The sequence below is a fragment of the Callorhinus ursinus genome, unplaced genomic scaffold (genome assembly GCF_003265705.2).
Source record: "Callorhinus ursinus isolate GAN/ISIS: 27379988/994484 unplaced genomic scaffold, GSC_fseal_2.0 scaffold5, whole genome shotgun sequence".
Classification (NCBI taxonomy): Eukaryota; Metazoa; Chordata; class Mammalia; order Carnivora; family Otariidae; genus Callorhinus; species Callorhinus ursinus.
This window is the reverse complement of record NW_027397067.1, coordinates 8,936,470-8,961,265: the sequence shown is the minus strand read 5'-3', so window position 1 is coordinate 8,961,265 and position 24,796 is coordinate 8,936,470. Positions and strand designations below refer to the sequence as shown.

General features: G+C 43.9%; 1 protein-coding gene across 2 annotated transcripts in view; it reads right to left on the bottom strand.

Moving 5' to 3' along the window:
• LYN (LYN proto-oncogene, Src family tyrosine kinase) overlaps positions 1 to 23,070 on the bottom strand; it is a 110,846-nt gene extending 87,776 nt beyond the window's left edge. For both annotated transcript variants that reach the window (XM_025870606.2, XM_025870608.2), the window contains exon 1: positions 22,944 to 23,070. The gene's annotated coding sequence lies outside the window, so the exon portion shown is untranslated. The remainder of the gene's footprint in view (positions 1 to 22,943) is intronic.
• Between the last annotated feature and the right edge of the window lie 1,726 nt (positions 23,071 to 24,796).

The following is a 24,796-nucleotide window of genomic DNA, read 5'->3' as shown; positions in this document are numbered from 1 at the left end:
GCACTTTTTTTGACCTAAGCTGATAGCCTTACTGTGAAGAAAATGCGTAAAATTGGAGACCAAGGACAAAACGCTGAATCTATAGTGAAAATTATGTCTAAATGGGAAGACACAATTAGAAACGGTACAAATTGTTTAGCTGTCTGGGGATGGAAGCCCTTATCACATTTAACCCTATTTTTGGCTTTCAGGCTCAGAAGAGGAAGAAGGGGCTGCCCGTGGACCATCTGTGGGACAGCCCGAAAGCACCATGGCCAGGTCCTTAAACAGTAGCGTATGGTAATCCCTCCCATGACTTTACACTCCTCCTGATTACTGGGAAATCATGGAGTTTCTGAAGAAGAAAAACCTGAAGGTTTAGTTTCAACTCTTCTGAGCTGCTAGGAGAATAAAATATTTTCAGTGGTCGCCCGGGCTCTTTTATGTTGTTTAGAGAGACGATCTGGAGGCAGGACAGGAAACCACAGGGCACAGGAGAAACGGAAGTGCCTAAGTCATGGTGTTGGGTGTGGGAGTCCAGAAGCGGACTCCAGCAAGAAGGAAGAAAAGAGATAAAACACACATGTTAAATAGAATCAAGTAGTTCCAGGAAGTCATACTAAATGTTCCCCATTTCAAAATTCTAAATTCTCAGTTTCTTTAACCATTTTACAGAGGTAGTTGTGAAAAATACAGGCTCGTATTTTCTTTAAGAAGAGCGTGGAGGGGTGCCTGGGTCGCTCAGTCAGTTAAGCGGCTGCCTTAGGCTCAGGTCATGAGATGGAGGCTCCTGGGATCAAGTCCCGCATCGGGCTCCTTGCTCAGCAAGGAGCCTCTTCTCCCTCTCCCACTGTCTGCCACTCCCCCTGCTTCTGCTCTCTCTTTCACTCGCTCGCTCGCTTGGTGTCAAATACATAAATAAAATCTTTAGAGAAGAAGAAGAACATGGAAATGTAGCAAGCCAAAATCTGACACTGGGACAACTTGGAGTTCAGCACATTTTCATGAAAACCTCATTTAAATGGAAGACGATGAGGAAGATACTCTCCGCCCTCAGGAATTCAGGGAACAGGGCGCCTGGGTGGCTCAGTTGGTTAAGCGACTGCCTTCGGCTCAGGTCATGATCCTGGAGTCCTGGGATCGAGTTCCGCATCGGGCTCCCTGCTCAGCGGGGAGTCTGCTTCTCCCTCTGACCCTCTTCCCTCTTGTGCTCTCTATCTCTCATTCTCTCTCTCTCAAATAAATAAATAAAAAATCTGCTTCTCCCTCTGACCCTGCTCTCTCTCTCTCTCTCAAGTAAATAAATAAAATCTTTAAAAAAAAAAAAAAAGGAATTCAGGGAACAGTGGGAGAAACAGGCAAATCAATGGTAGTGCCAATAACACATGACAGGTACCACAGTAGACATATGTTCGACACGCTTCGGGGCCACAGACCAAAGAAGCGTCAGGGTTGGCTTCACCTATGCACCAGGTTAATACCTCAGTTAGAGCTTAACTGGACCTTACCACATGACGTTATCTTCAGTTTGCTTTTCTGATTGAAACAAAATGTATATATCATGTTCTGGACATGGGTGGCAGTGATGGCTCAGGATGAATGTACTTAATGCCACAGTACACTTAAAAATCGTTACGATGGTAAATGTTATGTATATTTTACCACAACTGAAAAAAATCAAGAAAAATAAATTCTGATTACCACCAAAACAAATAGGTATATATAATGAAATGCACAGATCTTAAATGCCATATGAGATCGATATCGATATATCTGTCCACACCCACCTACCCAGCTTCCAAAACAAGATACAAAACATTCCTATCATCTCAACTAGTCCCCTGTGTCCTTTTCTAAGTCACACCCTCCCTATGAGCACTGCTCTTGAGCTTCATGCAAATGAAATCATGCTCTTGAGCTTCATGCAAATGAAATCATCCAGTATGTATTTCTTTCTGATGTGTTTCCTTTAACATGTTTGTGAAACTCACCCAGCTCTTGCCTGTGTCAGTATCCTTTTTTTGGTCTGAGCACTGTCTGAGCACTATCCCATTTTATGAGTCTGCCATCCGAATGTATTGAACCCCTCTTCTGGTGATGGGTATTCAAGACATTTCCAGGGTTTGGGGGTTTTATAATATATACATTATGAAAAATGGTGCTATATACATCCTTGCACGAGTCATTTTGTGGACATATGTTTTCATTCCTCCTACCTAGGTGTGGAAATGCTAGATTGTGAGGCGGATGTATGTTGAATTTTTATAAGAAGCTGCCAAAGGGTGTCTTGTGGTGGTAGCTGTCCCATTTTTGACTGCAATCTCCCCACATCCTCGCCAGCATTTTGGTATGGTCAGTCTTTTTTTTTAATGGACACCGACGGCTCACTGAACCACCATGAATGCTACAGAAAGAGGAAAGTATCTCTTAGACAGGGTTACTGGTTTCCCAGAGGGCTGCTCCTTTTCTCTCAGGCAGGAGGTTTCTACCCCGGCTCAGTGGGAGATTAAATGGGGGTTATTTCATTCCTTAACTTTTCAACAAAACGCTTTCACATACCCTTTCAAAATGAGTCCTGAGGGGCGCCTGGGTGGCTCAGTCAGTTAAGTGTCTGCCTTTGGCTCAGGTCATGATCCTGGGTCCTGGGACTGAGTCCCGGCATTGGGCTCCCTGCTCAGCAGAGAGCCTGCTTCTCCCTCTGCCCCTCCCCCTCCCCCTTGCGTGTGGTCACCCTCTCTCTCTTTCTCAAATAAATAAATAAAATCTTAAAACAATAACAACAACAAAACAAATCCTGATAAGGAATTCTAACATCGGATAAAAGAGCAGCTCTGAGATGGGGTAATTCGCCTTGGGTTCACAGGGCAGACCTCCCCATTCCAGCCCTCTGACTAAACAGGTTCCCCATTTCTGAGCACATCAGTCAATCTGTTGCATGCGGAAAGAGGAAAAAAAAAACCCAACTTATTGATTGATGAGTTCTGATGAACTATGCTACGTCATGGTTTCCTATACATAATCCCTCTCACTCACGGGTCCCTTTGACAGAAGTCAAGACCTGTGGGAAAAGGGAGTGAGCCCCTTGCACGTGGGAGACACTCTGTGCCTGAATGTGAGGTCCCTGAGTGATGGAAGCTCTGTGGACCCCACACAACTTAAAACACAGCCAAGGTATAGCTGTTTCGGTGAATGAGACTGTCCCAGCAGGGGGTGTGTGCCTGTCCCACTCCAGATGCTTCTAAGTGTGTGTGGGAGATAGTGGAACAAGCCCTCTGACCCCAGGAAACTGTCCACCCTCCTAACCGGTGCCCACTGCAGTTGCTTTCCTCGAAGGGCATACTCCTAGCTAGGGAGCTCTTCTGCACATGTCTCCACACTCCAGGATATATGACATTCAGCTGGAGAATGACCAGGTATTAAGAGCACCACCCTAATTCATTGATCTGAATGTTTTCTTATAATAGCCCCCAAATTCCATGATGGCTAGATCTAGTGAAATGGTTCTCAACCTTGATACACAAGCAGAATCTCGACGAGAGCTCTAAAAAGGACTGAACTTGGGTTCCCCACTATTCCCATTTAATTGTCTAGGTCCAGCTTGGCATGAGAAGGTTTAAATATCCCCCCACTGATTCCCATGAGCAGCCAGGGTTGAGACTAACTACAAAAACCCCACATTACAACTTCACCTGCTTTTGAAAAAGAAAGGCACCATCCAATTGTGTTAGGAACCTTCGCAAATACTGAACTCCATGCCAGGACTGAAATCATAGCAATGGAAATGCCATGGATGATTTAATTTCAGGTGCCCTGCCAGTTAACTATATCAGTAACGATCCCAAATGGCATTACAATTCCCTGCCCTTATTCAGGAATGGGAATTGGGATTTACCCACTGCCAGTCTGACCCCATACCTGAGAACTCAAAGCAGAAAACACGCTCAGGAAAGAAAATAAAGCTCTAATTGATAAACAGAGTCCATAATTGTAATGTATTTGCTGGTATGCAGGAGAGTTAGCTTTCATATCATATTTTTACTGCTGTGAACTTTACTTCTGTTCTACAAACCTGATAGCCAAAGATAAGGTTATACTATAGCCATAAAAAAATGGTAGAATTTACAAAGTATTAGCTTTGGGGTACATTTTATGGAAAACAGAATTCACTTATACTTATCTCAGATTTATCTATTATAAAACTATTGCTATCATTTTCCTTTATTTCAAAAGTCATTCTACCTCGTTGTTTATAATCAACCCTCAGAGAACAAATACTTTTATGACTGATAAAACAATCCACTTCATGTTTAGGACCTCAAAATCTATATAAAGGATAAAACACTCTAAATTCTACATAAACAAACAATAAATGGGTAGAAATCACTTTCAAATGGGAGGGGTTCAGTAAACCCCAATGTCCTCAGATTAAACTATCAACACAGAAATAAAAAGAAGCTTCCAAGGAAATAAATTCTCTCCTGGCCTTAAAAATAAAAACTTAGAACAGCAGAAAACTTCCAACCTGTTAATTTCCTGAACCACTGGCAGTCAAAACCAGACGTAATTCAGTGCATCATTGTTCTCTTGTTAAAGTTTACTTCATCTTTTTCAACTTTGTCCCACAAGTCTTGCATGCAAGATTTTCACTCTTCCCCACGAGGTCACTTAGTTCTTCTGAAGGCTTGAAAGAAATAACTCAGAGTAGGGCTCTACTCTTCTATTTGCTCCAATGTGAAGACACCTTCCCACTCATAACAATACAAGACACTTTTTAAATGATGATACATAATCAGTGACTCATGTGGCTTTTCAAACCCCAGATTCCCCCCTGTGTCTGTCCGGGAATGAATCCGTCACTGCCCTGGGTAGTATATTAACCCAAATCACAGTCCTCATGCCTGTTTTGGCTTTGACTCTTCTCATCTGTTCGTCTTTGGTTGAGCCAGGAACCCAGGTAAGGACTTAGCATGAGCTGTTCGGCTGGGTGCTCCCTCCTTGCTGCCTCCAGCTCAGGTTCAGGATGGCGCAGTGGTGTTATGGCCTGAAGGTTCTCGAAGGTCCAGCAACAATTCCAAACTGTCAGTCGACGGAGTTTATTTAAGTGTATGCCCTGTGTTTCTTCTGAATCGGCATGAAAAATATTGACGCAAGACTGCCCCGGCAACACCTTCATCCCCACAGAAAACAAGCATGACAGGGCACCTTTGGTCAACATCAAGCCTGAGGCTGCCATATTTGGGGACTACTAGTCCAGGGAAATCACCAGAAGTGTTTCCGGTTAGGCCACAAGGTGGACCGAAAAAGGATCCTGCACGAGCCCAAGAATGAGCACAAGGGCTGGCATTAAGATTAAACAGCTCCTTTTCTGTTAAAGTCGATGTCAAAGCACTTCCACTTAAACCTACTTCCTCAAGACAAAAGAAATCTGGGGTTTTCTAAAAGAACCATCTGACACCCCAGCAATGAAAGAAAGCAGTGAGATTCTAATACGTTTTCCTTTTTTAAAGGAAAAGTTGAAGTCTTATCCATTTTTCTTTTAACTCCTTTTCAGAGAGCCACCATTCAGAAATGGAACAAGCCATGTATAAACCATACAGGAGACAGTTCATCATGATGTGCCCAAGTGCTGAGCAAAAGCACTGGCCGTTTCACTGACACTGCCTCCCAGGGAATAAAGTGGCTTCGCTCAGGCACCTAGACCCATTGCCACAAATGCCACAAAGAAAAACGAAGGGGAATGAGCTGGAGAGAGCTATACAACTCCCCTCATCTGGAAGTCCTTTGCCTATTATCCAACCCATTGCCATTAGTAATCTATTAACTACAGTCTTAACCTTTCAAACTGCAAGGACTTGCAGCAGCATTTCAAGGTAAGAGTTACCAAGTGTGTGATACTGAAGAGTTACTGCTTAGTGGGAAGAAAAATGCAAGCTACGGTGTAAGTAATTAGCAAAAGAAAAATGTGAGCTACGTACTGAAGAAAAGGCTTAATCCAATCATGCTTCAGCCTTAGCTATAAAACAAAGTATTTACTTTGCTTTGGCGGAAGAGGAAAATGATTCTTTCCCAGCAAACGGTGACAACTCTAATAGATTAGACTGAGTTGCCAGCTGAAGTTAATGTGGATAAATTCAGCGGGCTTAATCTTGATGGTGCTTTAAACTCTTGATGTGATGTTTATAAAATTTCAGTGCAATTTCAACACATTATTTTGCTCTTTGTCTTTTCAAGCGGTGACCATGGTAAAACAATCACACCAAATTGGCAGAAGTGGGACTCTCTCTTGTGCTGACTGGTTTCTAGTGTCTGGGCTTTTGTCTTCTGCAAGACCCAACAGTTAGTTAGACATTAGATTCATGCAGCGGCGGAGTTGAGCTTGACAGCCAGACTTCCTGGGTTCAAGTTCCAGCTCCATCTGGCAGAGCCATGTGACACTGTGGTTAATTAATCTTTATTCGTCTGCAAAAAGGGGATGATAACTGTACCGATTTCAAAAGATTGTCATGAGGGTTAAATGAATAAAAACTTCGCAAGTGTTAATGACGCACAGTGTGTACTCAAAAAATGTTTGCTGCGTCATTTTTATTAGTAATCTCTCAGGAGCAAGCATGTTCCTCTGTTTTCATTTAAGTAAATGTATAAAGTCAACTTGATAAACTAAAGTGGACATTACCTTCCACATGTTATAGTCATTATTTTTAAAAAAAAAATAACCTTTCAGGGGGTGCCTAGGTGGCTCAGTTAAGTGTCTGCCTTCAGCTCAGGTCACGATCCCAGGGTCCTGGGATTGAGCCCTACATCGGGCTCTCTCCTCAGCGGGAAGCCTCTCCCACTCCCCCTGCTTGTGTTCCCTCTCTGTCTGTGTCTCTCTCTGTCAAATAAATAAATAAAATCTTTAAAAACAAAACAAAACAAAAACCATGCAGGGAGCCTGCTTCTCCCTCTCCCTCTGCACCCCCCCATGCCCTCTCTCTCTCTCTCTCTCTGAAATAAATAAAATATTTTAAAAATAAATAAATAAAAATAACCTTTCAAAGTTAAATACAAGCATACCTCATTTTATTGCATTTTGCTTTTTCTGACAACATTTGCTGATTTCATGCCTCTGTGTCACACTCTGGTAATTCTCACAATATTTTAAACTTTTTCATTATGATTATACCTGTTATGGCAATCAGTGATCAGTGATTATGACTCACTGAAAGCTCTGATGATGGTTAGCATTTTTTAGCAATATTCTTTCACTAAGGTATGTACATTGTTTTTTTAGACATAATGCTATTGCACACCTAATAGACCATAATATACTGTAGACATAACTTTTTTATGCACTGGGAAACCATCGCAATTTGCGCTTTATTGCAGTGGTTGGGAACTGAACTTGTAATATCTCTGAGGTATGCCTGCAAAATACACCAGCTTGGCAGTCAGGCTGGCTCAGGTTCCATTCACTTAGTAGCTAAAGGAGCTAATAAGGGTAACTTATTATCTCTGAACCTTGGTTTCCTTATCAATAACAAGAATATCAATAACACACCTTGTAAGGAATCGGTCACCTAACAGAGGACACATACTCCATAAAATTGCTCTTTCTACTATATTTTCTGTGAAAGGTAAATATTGCTTGATACAAAAGTAAAACAAGTCATAACTGTGCTGGCATCATTATAAAATTCTTGCAATTAAGAAAGAAAGTTGCTTTCCCTTCTACACCAAAACCAATCATTCCCAGCTCCTTTTCCTCCCTGATCCTGATAGGTCAGTCTTTTGTCTAAAAAAAAGATTGCAAATTGGATCCTCTGTCTCATCATTAGCTAGTGTTCAGTAAGACCGTCTGGATTTGAAGACCTGAGGGCCAGAAAGTTCCTTTTGCTCCCTATACAGACAAGCAATGCATGGAAAACTTAAGTCATCCTTATCCATCCTTCATCCAAACATTCTTTCCCTTTGGGCAACACTGTGCTTCTAAGCTTTAACAAACATTTCAAAATGCAGTGCTGGCTCAAGTCCAAGCATGCATCTAAGTTCAGACTGCCATGGCCTTTGCAAAATCTTTTCAGTGATTTACATATAGTTGCACAGAATAAGCTCCCTGAAGACTCTGGTGGTCAAAAATGATTATTTTACCAAAGGAAAATCAAATATTAAATATTTGTTATGACTCTATTATGTTTTGAGTATATCCACATAAATGATCACAGCTAAACTTCCAAAAACCCTCTATAATTAATCGTCACACAACAGATGGCCACGTGGAGATGACCAGAAGTCAAGTGCCTTGCCCAAGATTATACCTCCAACAGTGAGAATTTATACCTACAAATGTAGAGCCAGGTCATGTGACCGGGTCCTCTGTCCACTGTCCCTACATGACATTACCTCTCACTAAGAAGCATTGGCTCAAATGATCATACTTCACTTGATGCTTCTGAGAGTCTGTGAGAAGCGACTTGTCATGTTCTTTCTCTAGGTGGGGGAGCTGGGGCTTCCAGAGACCACCTCCCCACAAAGTAAACCTGGTAGTTAGGAGCATCGCCATCACCCTCGGGCAGCAGGGAGGGGTGGGCAGCAGAATGCGGCAGGGCAAAATGCCCAGTTTAACCTCAGAATTTAAAGCTCAGTCTTCCAGGATTCCCTCCCAAATGATTTATGTTCCAGTGTTAATAACACTGCCCTTTACAATCTTGGAGGCTTCTCTTGGAGAGGAACTTTATTTATTTTAGGTTGAAGATCTAAAAGAGAAAAACTACTTTGAGTATCCTTCTTGATAAAAGACAGAATAAAGTTTCCCACCCTGCCAACAATATTGAGCTTTATAGAAACTGCATTATGAATTACACATAGAAATTCTGCAGTGTTAAATTAATAACATTGGAAACAGCTTAGTCTGGGAAACATCAGAAGCCATGCACAAAATATCATTAAAAACTGCTGCCTGGAATCTATACGAAGAGAAAGTGGATGAGTGGCGGCTACCCAGCGCAAGTGGATTGGGGGAGGTTGAGGGAAATGGACAGTGACTGCTCGTGGGTACAGGATTTCTTTATGGTGTTATCAAAATGTTCTTAAGTTGATTGTAGCAATGGTTGCTCACTTCCGTGAATGAACTAAAAATCCCTGAATTGCATACCTTAAATGGGTAAGTTATATGGTACATGAATTACATCTCAATAAGGTCACACTGTAAAAAAGGTCCCATACAGTAGGATTCTATTTACATTACATTCTGGAAAAGGCAAAACTGTAATGACAGAGAGCAGATTAACAGTTGCCATACACTGAGGGTGATAGAACCATTCCGCATCCTTATTATGACGGTGGTTGAATGAATCTATACATTTATTTAAAATCACAGAACTGCATAGCAAAATTTTAAAAGTCAACTTAACAAAAAACTCCAGCTGTTTCTTAAAGTCAAATCTACTTTCATTTAAGTTTTTGTTACTCTTTTAAAAAAACGTTTATTGATCTTAAAAAGTTATTCTGATGGCTTTGAGTGCTGTATCTCTCTATTGAAGGGATTTTGAAATATCTTGGAGTACATATTAAGTAATACATTTTTTATTAGATGGGGAGAAAGCCAAGGTAGAAAAGGCAAATTTAAGAGAAAGCTGGAGTGGGGGATTACCAGCTGTACTATTGTTATACCTGAGGGTCCCATGCAGTCAAGCCCCTCCTAAACGCCACAGGTGAACTTAGAGGTCTGCTCTGAGTCTGAGAAGCTTGTTCCTGATCTCAAGGTGTTTTTAATTTGTAAGACGTCAAGCATAATGTAATCTATTATTAGGAGAAAAAGTATCTTTTAAGATACAATAGAGAGGACTTCACTTTCCTTAGCCTAAATTCTGGATTTTCATTTATATGGCATGATAGGAGACACATGAATCAAAACCAGTGTACTAACATTTGCACCTCATCCCTTTGTCGGGAGGAAATAGGCCAAGGTCGCTCCAAGGTCAATCAGAGGGTTTGCATGGAGGGAGAGCCTGCATGGAATCCGCTCTCTGGCCAGGGCAGGGGTCTCCACCGAGCTACCCACACCCATGATTTCACTGGGGTCCTGCGACCAGAGCTTTTAAGTTGAGGTGAGGGAGCCTGAGGATGGGCCTCGACCAAATTTGGCAAGATTTTTATCCCCTCTGTTTCTTTATCCATGAAACTAGCTCTTTTTTTGTTTTTGTTTTTTTAATTTTTTAAACTGCTTTACGTCTCATGCTTAAGGACAGCCTAAATAATAAAAGAAAATGTTTTCCCTTTGTCTTTTACCTGAAAAGAAAGAAAAGGTTAGGGGTACAGAAGTTGAACCCCAAACAACAGCCACAAGTGTGTGGCAAGTGAGATTTTGCCAGGGACTTTCAGGTATGTTACCTCATTTCAGCCTTGCAACAATGGGCCGCAGTAGGAGACAAGCGTGTCATTCATTACTGACTTGGGAATGGAAAGGAACTTCATCTCCTCCTGCCCTGAGCCTAGAGCATGACACACGTGGACTGGAACCCAAGTTCTGATTCTTGAATCTATGAAACCATGGCATTACACTGCTCCTCAGACCCCCCAAAGTGCATGCCGTGGCCACCCCATTCCTCACAAGTGACCGTACTTTCCGCTGGTTCTTCAGTTGCATAAGGAAGGAATCCTGCTAAGTTGTTTCTCCACTTTTTCTTTTTTATCCTCACCTGAGGAACACGCTTCTTCACCCCGAAATGGCCCTGCTGTGGTCAGGCTCCTGGACTTAGCCCTGCCCTCCCTCCATTTCCAGGCTTCAGTCCTTCTTCAATCTTCTGTAGCACCCACAGCTGCCAAGAGCCGTACGTGGTGAGGACACAGAGAGGCCACGCTCAGACGCTGTGGCCAGGGGCCGGGGGCTGCAGGCAGTCCAACCGTGGGCTCCCCCTGTCCTCCTGGCATGTGGTTCCTCTGGGCCTTGACCCGGACCACAACCTGTGACTTTCTCACAGGAGGACCTCACCTCAGTGCTCCCTGCCTGTGTGTGCTCTTCCTATTTCAGATGAGCGAGAAACTTGTACTCCTCGTTCTACTTTTTCAAATATTTTTACTTCCTCAGAATATGGCACAATTCTGCTACTGAGCGCAAAATGGATGGGACTGCAGGTCGTATGCATGCATATTCACGAGTGCTGAGTGTCCAAGAAATGTTTTCAGAACCGTGAATAAATGAAGCATTACTTCATGGATTAATAAATTCCACAGGTCAAATCATGGCTTTCTCTCCCATCCAAAATAAATAAATAAATAAATAAATAAATGTCAAAACTACGTGAGACAGAACAGTCAGTAATAAGGGTACTGTGTGCCTTCACATGGGAAAAGGGAGTCTATTTTACTGAGGAATAGCATCATTGAATTCCCAAAACTAGTTAGTCCTTTCAAAAGTCTGCGCACAGGCGGCTTTGTGGCGCATAGCAGGATGTTTGATTACATGAGGGTCCCTGGAAACCACCTTCATCACACCCACGTTTATATATTCACATTTATAAATTGACTTAGCTGCGCAGAGATGGGCAGAAAAGCCAGCTGTATGCAGCTAGGGCTGCCTAATTTTACTAACTAATGGTTGAATAAAAAACGTATTTAAATGAGCCTCTGATAAAACTCCCCTGTGAGAATTTTAGCAGCTGAATAGCCAGGGTCTAAAACAGGACAAGGACTTGCTCTCTGATTGAACTGCAGTCATTCCGCACACAGGGGAGAGGCCAGGGCCTGCCAAACCCACAGCTTGAAAATCTGTTTATCTGCCAAACCAAATGGCTTTGTACTGCTTTTCAGTTCCCTACACCTTATTGTTAAAAAAGCCGACACTGGAAACTAAATTAAAGCTCGGAGCAGGATGAGAGATGCCTTTGAGGGAAGCGAGTATTGTTTGGGGGTGCATAGGGAGACACTGGGTTGAGCACTGTTCTGCTTTTTGAGCTGGGGTGCGGGGGTGGTTACATGGGGGTTGGCTTCAAGCTGCTCTTCTACATGTCTGTTATACTTCAATTAAAAGAAAAGGACCATTCCTGCCTGGGGAAAACTTTCTAAAAAGCTCCCCTTCAAGCCTATGAGGAAAAACTCCATCAGCAATATTCTTCCCTGCAATTTGGAATCGGTGAGTACGTGGCTAGGAAACAGCATTATCAAATCAGAAAGCATCTTTTAGAGCCATCTAGTCAGACCTGTTCTAAAAGGTCCTGTGAGGGGGCACCTGGGTGGCTCAATCGGTGAAGCGTCTGCCTTCGGCTCAGGTCATGTTCCCAGGGTCCTGGGATCGAGTCTCGCATCAGGCCCCCTGCTCTGCGGGGAGCCTGCTTCTCCCTCTCCCTCTACCCCTCCCCCCTCTTGTGCGCTCCCTCTCTCAAATAAATAAAATCTTAAAATATACATATATTTTATATATATAATACACACACACACACACACACACACACACATAAGGTCTTGCGAGAGAATCACTCAGCGTATGCCTACAAACTTAGAGGGATGGAGAAGGCCCACTTCTCATCCTGGCCAGGTCCCCAGCAGGCTTTGGATTGTTCAAAACCTCCTCCTTACCCTCTAATCCAGCCCCTGCCTTTATAAAATTCTCCACTCTCATACCCTCTCACACACACCACAGCCACTTCCATAGCTTGTCAGCCATCAAGCCACATGGCCCTGTATTAAATGTGAGTTGAAGACCCTGTCCTCTCCCCTCAAAAGAAGTGAATTCCGGCCATCGTGGTGGGCAAATCTCCACTCAGAATAAGGACAATCTATCAGACTCAATGAAATATCCTCTAGACCACTCTCATTATTTGTTTACATTTCTGTTTGCCTAGTAACTTTTCTAAAATCTTTTTTTTTTAGGGGCACCTGGTGGCTTAGTCGGATAAGCATCTACCAGGCCATGATCCGGGAGTCCCAGGATCAAGCCCCGTGTTGGGCTCCCCGCTCAGCAGGGAGTCTGCTTCTCCCTCTCACCCTCCCCCCTTCTTGTGCTCTCTCTCTCTCACTCACTCTTGTTCAAATAAATAAATAAAAATCTTTAAAAGAATAAAAAGTCATTTTTTAAATTGTGACAAAATACACAAAACATTTACATCTTAACCATTTTTAAGTGTATAATTTAGTAGCATTAAGTTCATTCCTCTCGTGTTACTATCACCACCCTCCACCTCCAGAACTCTTTTCATCTTGCAAAACTCAAACTCTGCACCTGTTAAGCATGTACTCCCATGTCCCTCCTCCCCCAGCCCCTGACAACCACCACTCCACTTTCTGTCTCTATGAATCTGACTTCTCCAAGAGGACCTCAGGTAAGTGAAATCATACTGTACAGTTGGTCTCTGACCTATGATTTTTTGACTTTATGATGGTGCAAAAGTGATATGCAATCAGTAGAAACCGTACTTGGAATCATGAACTGGGATCATTTCACAGGCTAGCAATGTGCAGGACATTATTCAATACATTACATGAGATATTCCACACCTTATTATAAAATAGTCTTTGTGTTAGATGATGTCGGACAACCTAAGTGTTCTGAGCACATTTCAGGTAGGCGAGGGTAAGCTCTGATGTTCAGTAGGTTTAGGCGTATGAAATGCATGGGTTTATTTGGATGGAACTCCAACATAAGTCAGGGAATAGCTGTCTGTGTTCTTTCGTGACTGGCTTATTTCTCTTACCATACTGTTCTCCGAAGGTTCATCCACCTTTTAGCACGTGTCAAAAGGTTCTTCCTTTTTAAGGTTGAATAATATATTTCCAGTGTCTGTACGTACCACATTTTGTGTGTCCGCTTGACAGACATTTGGGTTGCCTCCACCCCTCAGCTCTTGTGAATAATGCTGCTATGAACATGGGTGTACAAATAATCCATTGAAACCCTGCTTTCAATTTTGGGGGGTATAGACTAACACAGAATTACTGGATCATATGGTAATTCTATGTTTAATTTTTTGAGGAACTCCGCCATGTTTTCCACCACGCCGAATCACATTCCCACCAGCAGTGCACAAGAGTTCCAGTTTTTCCACATCCTTGCCAACACTTGTTATCTTCTGGTTTCTGTTTTTGTTGTTTTGTTGTTTTGATAGCAACTAGATAATTTCTTTTGATAGCAATGATTACATGACAACCACCGACTACGTGCTTCACGTGTAGCTAGTTCTGAATCCACTGCATCTTGGAATCCTCACAACCAGGGGGGGCCCTGGGGCTAACAAGGCCAGCATCTTGTCAGCAAGTGAGGAAAGGACAGAACTGGAATTTGAGCCCAAAGGTGATAATTCCACATCCTGTGTTCTATCCATCTCATATGCTGCCTTCTTTCTTCCCAAAGATATTGGTTTCTGGGCTCTGATTAAGGTGCCCAGGGAACTCCTGAGCAAGGTTCCTGTTCTGCCTTCTGGCATATTAATTTGTCAGCCTTGTGATCAGTGTACCAGCCAGAGAGAAAAGAGTACAAGAAACTCTTCCAGGATAGGAATCTCACATGTCCAATGTTTGTTTCCCCCAGAGCACCCACTACAATGCCCAACACATGATAGTCAATAAATATACATTTGAAAAAGAAATTGTAGTTATGGAAACCCAGTAATCCCGAATAATCCCACACCAGTCTGTGTGATTGGAGAAAAAAAGAATACAGAGTGGACAACCACATACTGTGCACATTACAAATTAGTAATCAAGATAACTTACAATATTTTTCTTCTAATTTCTTGACTCTCACATGAGGGTTTTTTTTTGTTTCTTTATTCCTCATTTATCTCTCACTTCCCTTCTCTTTGCCCCTTCCACTCCTTTTCTATTTATATTTTGGGACCATCTATGGAACATTACTTTGCTTTACTGACTATTGTCCAATCCAAAGTACACCCATTTATGAACCACTCAATGGCAAGAATAGGAGCCTCTGACCAGTTAGCGCCACCCTATCGATGGGGATGGAGAAAACTTCTGCTGAACCTTCCATGTAGAAGATGGATCCTGAAATAATCTGGGTTCTGTTAGGAAGAGAGGTAGAATGATGGTGCTGGGTGGACAGGCAATCAATAATGTCCCTCCACATCCCAAAGTGACAGCCACAGCTTCAAAGGTGTCAAAACAGTGCCAGAGGGCAGAAGTAGAAGCAGAAGGCAGAAATTATGGAAATGAAATATTGCAGGATGATACAAAAGGCTTTCTAATATCCACAGCTGTCCAAAAATGAAATGGGCCACTTTGAGCACCCTATCCTGGTGTTTCTCCACCATGTGGCCTCCACCACCTGCATTAGGATAACCTGGGAAGAAACTAACATTCGAGACCCAACGTTCAAGGGAAAGTGACTACCTGCTAAGGGTTATGTTAAGACACACCACCAGACTCTCCTCCTTCTACAAGATTCAGTGATTCAAATATCGACTACCAAGGCAGGTATGTGATGTTAAGAGCCCAAGGGTTGACACTCGGACGCCAGATGGGCCATGTCATTTGTTTAATTGGATTGTATAGTCCTATCTTTGCTAAAGACTTGTAACTATAGCAACAATGTAACATCTGAGAGTCATTCACTGAAGTGTTCAGAAATTTTTTTTCTGCTAGACTCTAGAAAGAGTATCCACTTGTAAACGAATTTAAGGAAAATTACAATTCTCATTTAGTGGTTATATTAATTCATTTAAAACTTTAAAAATAACTGAAAACCATAAAGTAAAAGATACACAGGCAGTTAATGAGATTTAACTTGTTAGAATTTCTTTTTTATATACATTTCAATCCATTAGATTTGAAACAATTCAAAAAGTCAGTGTAGCCCACCGTCCAGAGAGACAACCACCAGGGTTTTGTTTAGAGAGATGAAAACCAACTCTTACAGTGCTCATTTGATTATACTGATGACCATAAACTCCATATTAAAATTTCATTTGAAGCCAGGGACTGTGTCTATTATGGTATTTGTCTGTCACTCTCTCATGAAGCCTCTCATTATTTAAGGATGCAGTCCCCTTTTATTCTGTGCCTACTGTGTACCAGAAACAACATTAGGAAATTATAGGTTAGCTCCGTCAATCACCACCACAAACTTGGGTATTACTAAATGATGAGGCTAAGTAACTTGCCTAAAGTTATAAGCAAGGGAACCAAAACAGGAACTCAGATCTGTTTAACTTGGAAGCCCACTTTCTTTTTACCATTTTATATTATCTCCCCTCAAATTTAAAATTAATAATCCCTCAAAGGCATTGAATACAACAGATGATCAGTACGACATATCTGATTATTCAAGATAGTTGCTGGCATCATTGCCAAATTATGCCATTTTGACCAAATACTGCCATTCCTAGTTATGGTAATTCTTTTGATAAACTAATTATATATATATAATATATATATAAAACATATATATATGATAATCTATATATCATAACATGATCCCAATACCAAGCTGCTGCTTTACAACATATTCTCCTTTAAAATACCATAGAAACTTAAGACCTCAACTCCAAATTAATTGCTTACTTCTTCAACAGTGCTACCATCAAGAATATTTAGATAAATGTTTGGGCAAGATGACCATTTAGGACAGTGATCAAGTACCTATGTGCTAGTGACTACAAGGTTAAGCCTTCTGATGTCATGTAAAACAACAACAAATGTTACATTTCAGCCCCAAATTAATCTCTGCTAGCTCCGGGGTTAATCATCCACCTAATTCAGAGCAGCTAATGAGTGCTCACTGTCTCTTTATCATTTGGCAGCACCATATGGAGCCAAGAGTCTAGGCAATAAGTTGATTGTGATGGAAAAAAAAACTGGTTTCTCACTAAAAGGCTCCAATGATTCTCCCTTTTACACAATGAAATCCAACATTTAGTATTCTGTGCAATGGTCCCCCACACTAACCACCACATCACTAGAACAAGTTCTTGGGCTTTGGAATGATTCCTGCACAAAGTACTCAAAAAATAAGCTCCATGCTAAATATAACTAAATATAACTAAACATAAGAAGTGGACGTTCCTTTAAGAAAATGTTATATCTGGGGCACCTGGGTGGCTCAGTCGGTTAGGCGTCTGCCTTCAGCTCAGGTTATGATCTAGGGATCTTGGGATCGAGCCCCACCTCAGGCTCCCTGCTGAGCCTGCTTCTCCCTCTCCCTCTGCCCCACTACTCCTGTGGATTCTCTGTCTCAAATAAATAAATAAAATCTTAAAAAAAAAAGAAAAAGAAAATGTTACATCTATTTACCACATTCATAGTGCATGAGTTCCTCCAGGGGCAGGTCTGCTTACAATTATATCCACACAAGCGCCATAATGGCCACTTTTGCCCCAATGTTTTCTGATGGCTCCTCCCTTCCCCCTGAACTCACACTGGCTTCATGTCATTGCTCATTATACTGCTGTTTTCAAATCATACAAGTGATTCACTTTTTAAAAAAATAAAGATGGGGGGCGCCTGGGTAGCTCAGTCAGTTAAGTGGCTGCCTTCGGCTCAGGTCATAATCCCATGATCCTAGGGTCTTGGGGTCGAGTCCTGCATCAGGCTCCCTGCTCCCTCTCTCTGCTCCTGCCCCCACTCGTGCTGTCTCTCTCTCTCTCTCTCTCTCTCTCTGCCTAAGATAAATAAATAAAATCTTTAAAAAAATAAAATTTTAAAAATTTAAAAAATAAAAAAATAAAGATGTACAAAAGCAAAAAAAATCAGCATTCACCCATAACCTGGAAATAATCACTATTAAAACTTTAGTATCAAAATTACTGTATACTATATGCATAGTATAAGTATATATATATATGTATATACTGTATATATACATATATATACTGTATACTATATGCATAAGCTACTATATGCATAGCTTACAGATTATGTGTCCCACCAATGCATATTTTATTTCAGAAATAGTATCATATGTTACCTACACATTTGTGTTAAGCCTTTTATTTTTATTTTGTGAATTTATTTTTATTTTATTTTTTTAATTTTAATTCCAGTAGAGTTAACATACAGGGTAGTTTCTGGTGTACAATATAGTGATTCAACTTTTTAAAAACATCTTTCATTTTAGTAATGTAATTTAATACTGTGTTTAAAGATATCTACAAGGGTTCCACTGTATGGACGTATCTTAATTTGTATTTGCTTAATAATTAATAAGCCTCCTATCGGACTGGAGCTTGTGGAATTGCTGGGCTCCCCCATGGGCTTTAAACTCTGATCGATCCCACCATGCTGCTGGTCTCAAAGGGACTGCTCTGGGTCACACTACCCAATGAGCTGGAAGGAGGTGTTCTTTCACCAAATTGTGTTTCTTTCTTTCTCTTTTCTTTTTTGCATACAGATAGATGTGCATTCAGGCCCAAGGTAAAACCTGTTTTTTGATGTGGGTGTGGTCAAAGAAGCATGAAAGTCACTGTTCTATCCCCCAAAATTAATTAGAGGCTAGAACTTAAGTAATTTTTAAAAATAGAACTGAACCATTCTAACTAGATATTGCGTGAACATTAAAAAATTTCAAAACACCCACTTAGATTTTCATAATAGTTTCCATGATGGTGCATATCAAAAGGTACATCTTTCTGATGCTGAAAAATCAAGCATGGCCAACATGGGCTTCGCCAGAGAAGGCTCTCCAGCGATGGCTACATTCATTCTTTTCCTCCCTACCCCTCTCTCAGGGGCAAACTGAAAATGAACAGAGCAGAAGGTGGTAGCAAGAACCCTGAGGAAAAAGCCCTGTTGGGTGGCAGGGAAGGTGGGGCTGCAGGCAAATGACTGGGTCTGGGGCCTTCGAAGCAGGAGGAAGTATCACTTCCTTGCCGGCCCCCTCCCTCGGGCCTCCTGTCAGGTCACTGGCTACAGTTCTGCTCTCCGTGACACAGCTTCCCCGTGGAAAGCAGAAGTGGTCCTCCCTCTCCAGGGGGTCTCTCTGAGATGATCTTCTCTGTTCCCCTCACCCCCGTGGGGGTTAACATTTACAGGAAGAGCAGAGGCACCCAGAAGGCCCCAAAGCCAAGAAGACATCATTGTTTTAGTTGGAGGTAAATTGGATGCGGACCCATCTCTCCGGTCTCACTGTGTATTCTCACCGGTGCTGAAAAGTGGGCCCAAGGAAGTCGTGACAGTTCCCCACCAGATGCTGTACGAACAGAGAGAGGAAGGACTGGACAGGCGCATTGGCAAAGAGCTTTCAATCAGCATGGCTTGGGATCAGTAGAGTGAGTGGGAGTGTGGGCAGACTCTGTATTATTTGACTTGCCTGAGGTGTGAACTGTCAAAAGGAGATGAGACAGATTTAAAAGACCCTCTGGGCTACAGGAAATGGAGACCTCTGCCCAGTGTTCTACGACCCAATGGGGGCACAGCCTAGAGCATTAAGAAACACCCACTCAGATGGATTCTGTAAAGGTATCCCCATTCATATCATTTTATGGGATATCATTTATATAAGTCAGCATCATAAGAAATGGACAGTTACAATGACATGAACCAATAATCTCTTCCCATAAATGCTCAGCAACCATCGTGTTGACGCATGGTTTGCGGACTTTGTAAGGGGGTGGGCGGAGAGCTGGCCAGAGGGGCCAGAGAAGGGAGATTGGCAATATGGGAAGGTTAACAAAGACGGTCAAATAATCAAACTTTGGAAGAGTTCTATGCAAATGAAAATGACATCCTGATGGCAAATAAAACTGTCAAGAAATAGTTTTGTGGCAAATAAGGAACGTTGGCAGCTCATTAAGTACTAAGGGAAAGTGAAGCACAGAACAAGATTGAGGAAAAAGTCCAAGAATGAAGAACAAAGGCTATATTCTCGGGCCCAGCAACTTGTCAGCATGGATGCACCTTTTTAACACATCATCCCAAGTCATTATTTGAACTTGCTAAATTACGCGTGACAGCCCTTCCAGCTAACTTAAGCCAAAGATACCCAAAAGAAGGTCCAAGTCTTGAAACAGAGCTGTTCCAAAAATTCCAATTGCTCAACTGGCAGATTCCCATACATTGACTACACTTGGGCTTCTCCCCTAAATGGGAACTTACTCAAAATAAATTTCAGAAATGATGATAGAGTCAACTCAACATTTCACAATTTAAGTATCAGGAAACTGGACAGCTGTAAGAAATCTTTCAATAGTTCTGACTGGAAAAAAAAAAGAAAAAGAAACTTCCTCTTTGTCACCAATCTTTAAAGATGGTAGGCAGCGTGTGTCCATTGTAAATGTGTGGGCTTTGAAGGGCGCCTGGCTCGCAGCAGGTGCTCAGTAAAGGAGTGCATGTTTTAATGAGCATCTTATGGGCCCTGTCTCCCTACTTTGTATTTTCACCTCAAATGATGCTCTCACTGTTATAACAACCACACAAGGAGGCTTGTAGGGTTCATGGGAGGCACTTCCAACAGGGCCTGGAGGCAATCCTTTGGTAAAGTATTACCTGGGTGCTTCTGTATTAACCAATAAGCCCGACAGCCCCCAAGGCGGTCTCTCAAGCTGCTTGGGCAACAGCCACTAAAAGTGTCACCTTGGCAGTTATCCTCCCGAAGCCGGAAGCAGTGCTGGAAGGCACAGAAACTCACCTCCCTGAATATGCCTGGAGTGCTCTGCTTGATGGTACAATTACCAAGTGATAGAAGAAAATTACCTTGTGGTTCCCTGTTTAAAAATGTTTATTAAGTGATCATGCCTTTGCTTTTATGTAATTGAGTACCTACTACAGGCGTAAAGGCAGAAAAGTGGGGAATGCTCTAAAGTCAGAGCCAGAAAACATACCTACTCTGCCCAGTGGTGCCACGTAACCAGGTGTGTAACCTTGGACATGACACCAAACCTCTTTTTTTTTTAACCTGTGCCTGCCTACCCTGGGATCCATGAGAGGTTCAATGAAATCAGAGCTCAGAAAGGCTTCTGACTCTGGAATCAGCAATTCTCAGGAATCGCTTCCGACAAAAGGTGTGAGCACAGTCATTGCCAGATAGAGCCCAAAAGAGATCTGAGGCCACCTTTGTCATCAGTGAGTCATTGGTCAGTGTCCCAACTAATGATTGTAGTGACCTTTCAATGTTAATCCTGTCCATGCCTGAGGACATGGCGGTCATTGGGATCAGCAGGGTGAGCGAGATGTAACAACTTCTCACACTGTAGACATGTACACACTGTATTCTTACTTATACTGATTTAAATTTCTATGGGTTTGTTTATGGATTTTATTGTTTAATGTTGTTAAATTACAACTCTGCATATTCATTTGAACCAACTGACATCTCAGATGTTTTGGTGATTTATTTTTGAATACAAATATAATAGAACTAAGGGGCTTGGAGAGTCATTGATTCACAAACCTGTGGACCACTTTTCTGCTAAAAGAAACGCCCTTGGGGGTCAGGGATATTGCAAAGTCTCTATATATCTTGGCAACATCTACGACTCCTAGATAGAGTGGGTCTTTTTGACGGGAGACAAACTACCTTTGCAAGCTACATCTCATCACTCCAAGTCAAGCCCTTGCTCCGAGGGATACAGCAGAGTGACCTACCCTGTGTAGAGATTCCCACTTAGAACACTGCCCCCAGAATAACTAGAGAGTCAAAAATTCCTGTTTTAGAAACCAGGACAGAGAGAGCCAGCAGGCTTCAGATGCCTTAGGAACCAGCCTTGTTCCTTGGCCTTGCACAGAGCCAAACTCAGAGCCAACCTTCATTCCCTCTTCCAAGTGAGATTCCCAGACCCTAGCTTTGCAAACAGCAAATCTCTGGTGTATTTATTAAGCAGCTTTACTAAGAAGGTCAGATGGCTGAACCAGACATGTAGTCTCAGGTTTAAAATCAACAAATTGCAAAGAACCAGGGAACCCTGTTTTAATGGATAGAATTATTTGCAATAAATAATAACAGCGCCAGTTACGGAATGCCTATGCATGCGCTTGGGGCTTTACGTGCAATAAATAGCTCAGAAGGTAAACATGTTCTCTCCGAGATGAAAAAACCCACAAAAGTAATTTCAATAATAGGCCCAAGTTGACACGCAGTTAGGAAACTGCAAGGCCCGGATTCAACTGGGGTTTCTGGCAAAGAAGCTGGGTGGGTTTGGGATAATTCAAACACACACACACACACACACACACACACACACACACACACACACGCATGCACACGGAAACACAACCAGACGACCACGTCAGCTATTAGTAGGAACGGTGCAAATGCACAGCTTGGAGAAGAAGCCGCACTCGGCCAAGATAACGCAGGAAAGCGAGAACTGACGCTTACACCCTTCCCCCAGGGCGAAGGAAAGGCAACCCCTGAATTCTTAAAATAACTCTCGCTTCCTCTCCGTGGGCGGAGGCACGGGACTGCTACTCCGCAGGCCGGGAAGCGCCGGGCGCAGCGGGAGGGTGCGCACCAGCCTCTGCTGCAGCCCCCCGACGTCACGCTCCCTCCCGGGGCTCCCGAGGAGCGCAGCTGTCCGCGGGCCTGGCTGCCAGCCCCGGCCGAGCCCCACCCCTCACCTCGGGGAGCCCGGGACCCAGCGCGGAGACCGGATTGTGCAACCCGAGGAGTCCCCGCCAGGATCCCCGCCGTGCGCCCGCTCTGAGCGGAGAGGGGCTTCCCCGAGGCGCACCGAGAGTGGCCCGAGCGGGAAGCGCAACCAGCACTCGGGTCGGCGCCAGAGGGACCCGCGGCGCGCCCGCCTCCGCGCCCACACCTCCCACCGCCCCCCTGCGCGCCGCCGCGGGGAGGACACCTGCCGAGCTGCCCGCCGCCCCGTCCCCTGCTCCCCAGGGCCCGGCCACCCACAGGCTGGAGGCACCTGGGTGTCCTCACCGCCGGGGCCCGCGCCCGTGCGGCCAGGAGGCGGCGCGCGCCCGCGGACACCCCCAGCCCCCGGCCCAGGCCCGGCCGGGCACCCGGGACTCCGGCCAGTGGCACAGCCGCGGCCCGGGCCCGCCCCGCCCCGGCGCCCGCGCCCAGCCCCGCGCTCGCGCCTGGGACTCACCAGCTCCCGGTGAAAGTTGCGGGGCGGCTGCGGCGGCGCTCCACGGTGACTCGAGTTCAGAGCGGGGGGCGCGACGGGGCGGCCCGGAGGGGCCCGCGCAGGGCAGGCTGCGGGCTCGGGACCCGGGGTGGCGCAGCCGCCCCTCCTGCCGCGGGCTGGAGGCTGCAGCGCGTCGGGTCCGGAGGCGCCACGGCAGGGGAGCGAGCGGCGGACAGCCCGGAGCGGCGGGAGAGGAACTGGCTGTCTCTGGGCTTGGCCAAGAGGTCCCAGCTACTTCCTGGTGCTCGGATTTGCATACTGCGCCAGGAGGGCGGGGAAGTGACCGTTTGGCCCCTGCCCAAGGTTTGGGTCTTTGGTGTGGCCGTCGCGCGAGCTTAGAAGGCAGAGAGACTTAGCCTCTCAGTGTGCCGCTCGGGAATGTGGAGCCGCTGGGGCCCGACATCCTCCTGTGACGGGGGCAGAAGGATCTTCCAGGGAGATCCTCTGGAGCCTGGACGTGGGAGCCTGGCGACAAAACCTCTCGCGTCTCCTTTGCTTCTTTTCCATCGTACTCCCTATAAGTGGGGTGCCCCTGACAGCAGAGGGGGCACGCTCTGGTCCCCTACATCTGGCGTTCTCAAGAAAGAGGATGAGATGGGCCGAGTGGATGTTCAGCGTCTCACTGAGTTCTTAATCATCAGTACAGAGTAAGCTCCTTAAGGGTGTACACGCGGATGCTCAGGCTGTAGAGTCGGGGCGCAGGGTGGCTGTGGAGTTGAATGCCCTGGCAAATTACTCAGTTCCTCAAAACTTCTATTTCCTCCCAGGAAAATGGAGATGGGGGGGTCACTGGAAGGATGACATGCCTTCTGTTAAAGGGCTCTCACTGTGCCTAGCTCACAGTAATGGTAGCTGTTATCCGTGCATTCCTGCGCTCTCTGCCTCCCCGCATGGAGCACAGTGCTTGGCACACAGCAAACGCATAATCAATGTTTGTTGAAAGAATGATTGCATCGTCGAACCGGTGTTCCAACTCAGTAAATGCCACATATAAATCCAAGATTATTAGTCCCAGTCGCAGCGGATGACCAATTGTTCTAAGCAAGATTCACTGGGATCCCAGCATTACACTACAGTATGAATTTACAGGGAAATAAACAGTGCCCTGTAGGAGATTTCCTCTTTGTATTAATAATAGCAAACACATAGGGCCTATCAGGTGTTAGACATTGCGTTAAGCACTTTAGGTTGATTACCTTTCATTAATATGTTCTCCTTTTTTCCTGTAATTCTTCCTTTTTTTTAAATCTTTTTTTTTTTTAAATCAAAGTATAGGGGCGCCTGGGTGGCTCAGTGGGCTAAGGGTCTGCCTTCAGCTGGGGTCATGATCCCAGGGATCCTGGGATTGAGCCCCTACATAGGGCTCCCTGCTCAGCAGGGAGTCTGCTTCTCCCTCTCCTCTCTGCCCCTCCCTCCTGCTTGTGTGCATGCTCTCTCTTTCTGTCTCAAATAAATAAGTAAATAATCTTTAAAAAATTTTTAAAAATTAAAAATCAAAGTATAGTTGACACACAATGTTACATTAATAGTGATTCAACAAGTCTATATGTTCATGCTATGCCCACAACTGTAGCTACCATCTGCTATCATACAGCACTATTAAAATATCATTGACTCTATTCCCTGTGCTGTACCTTTCATCCCCATGACGTATTCACTCCATAACTGGAAGCCTGTTAGTTCCCACTCCCCTTCACCTCTTTTGCCCATCCCTCACTCCCATATCCTCTGGCAACCATCAGTTTGTCCTCTATATTTAGCACTGCTTTGTTCGTTCATTTGTTTTATTTTGTTTTTTAGATTACACATATAAG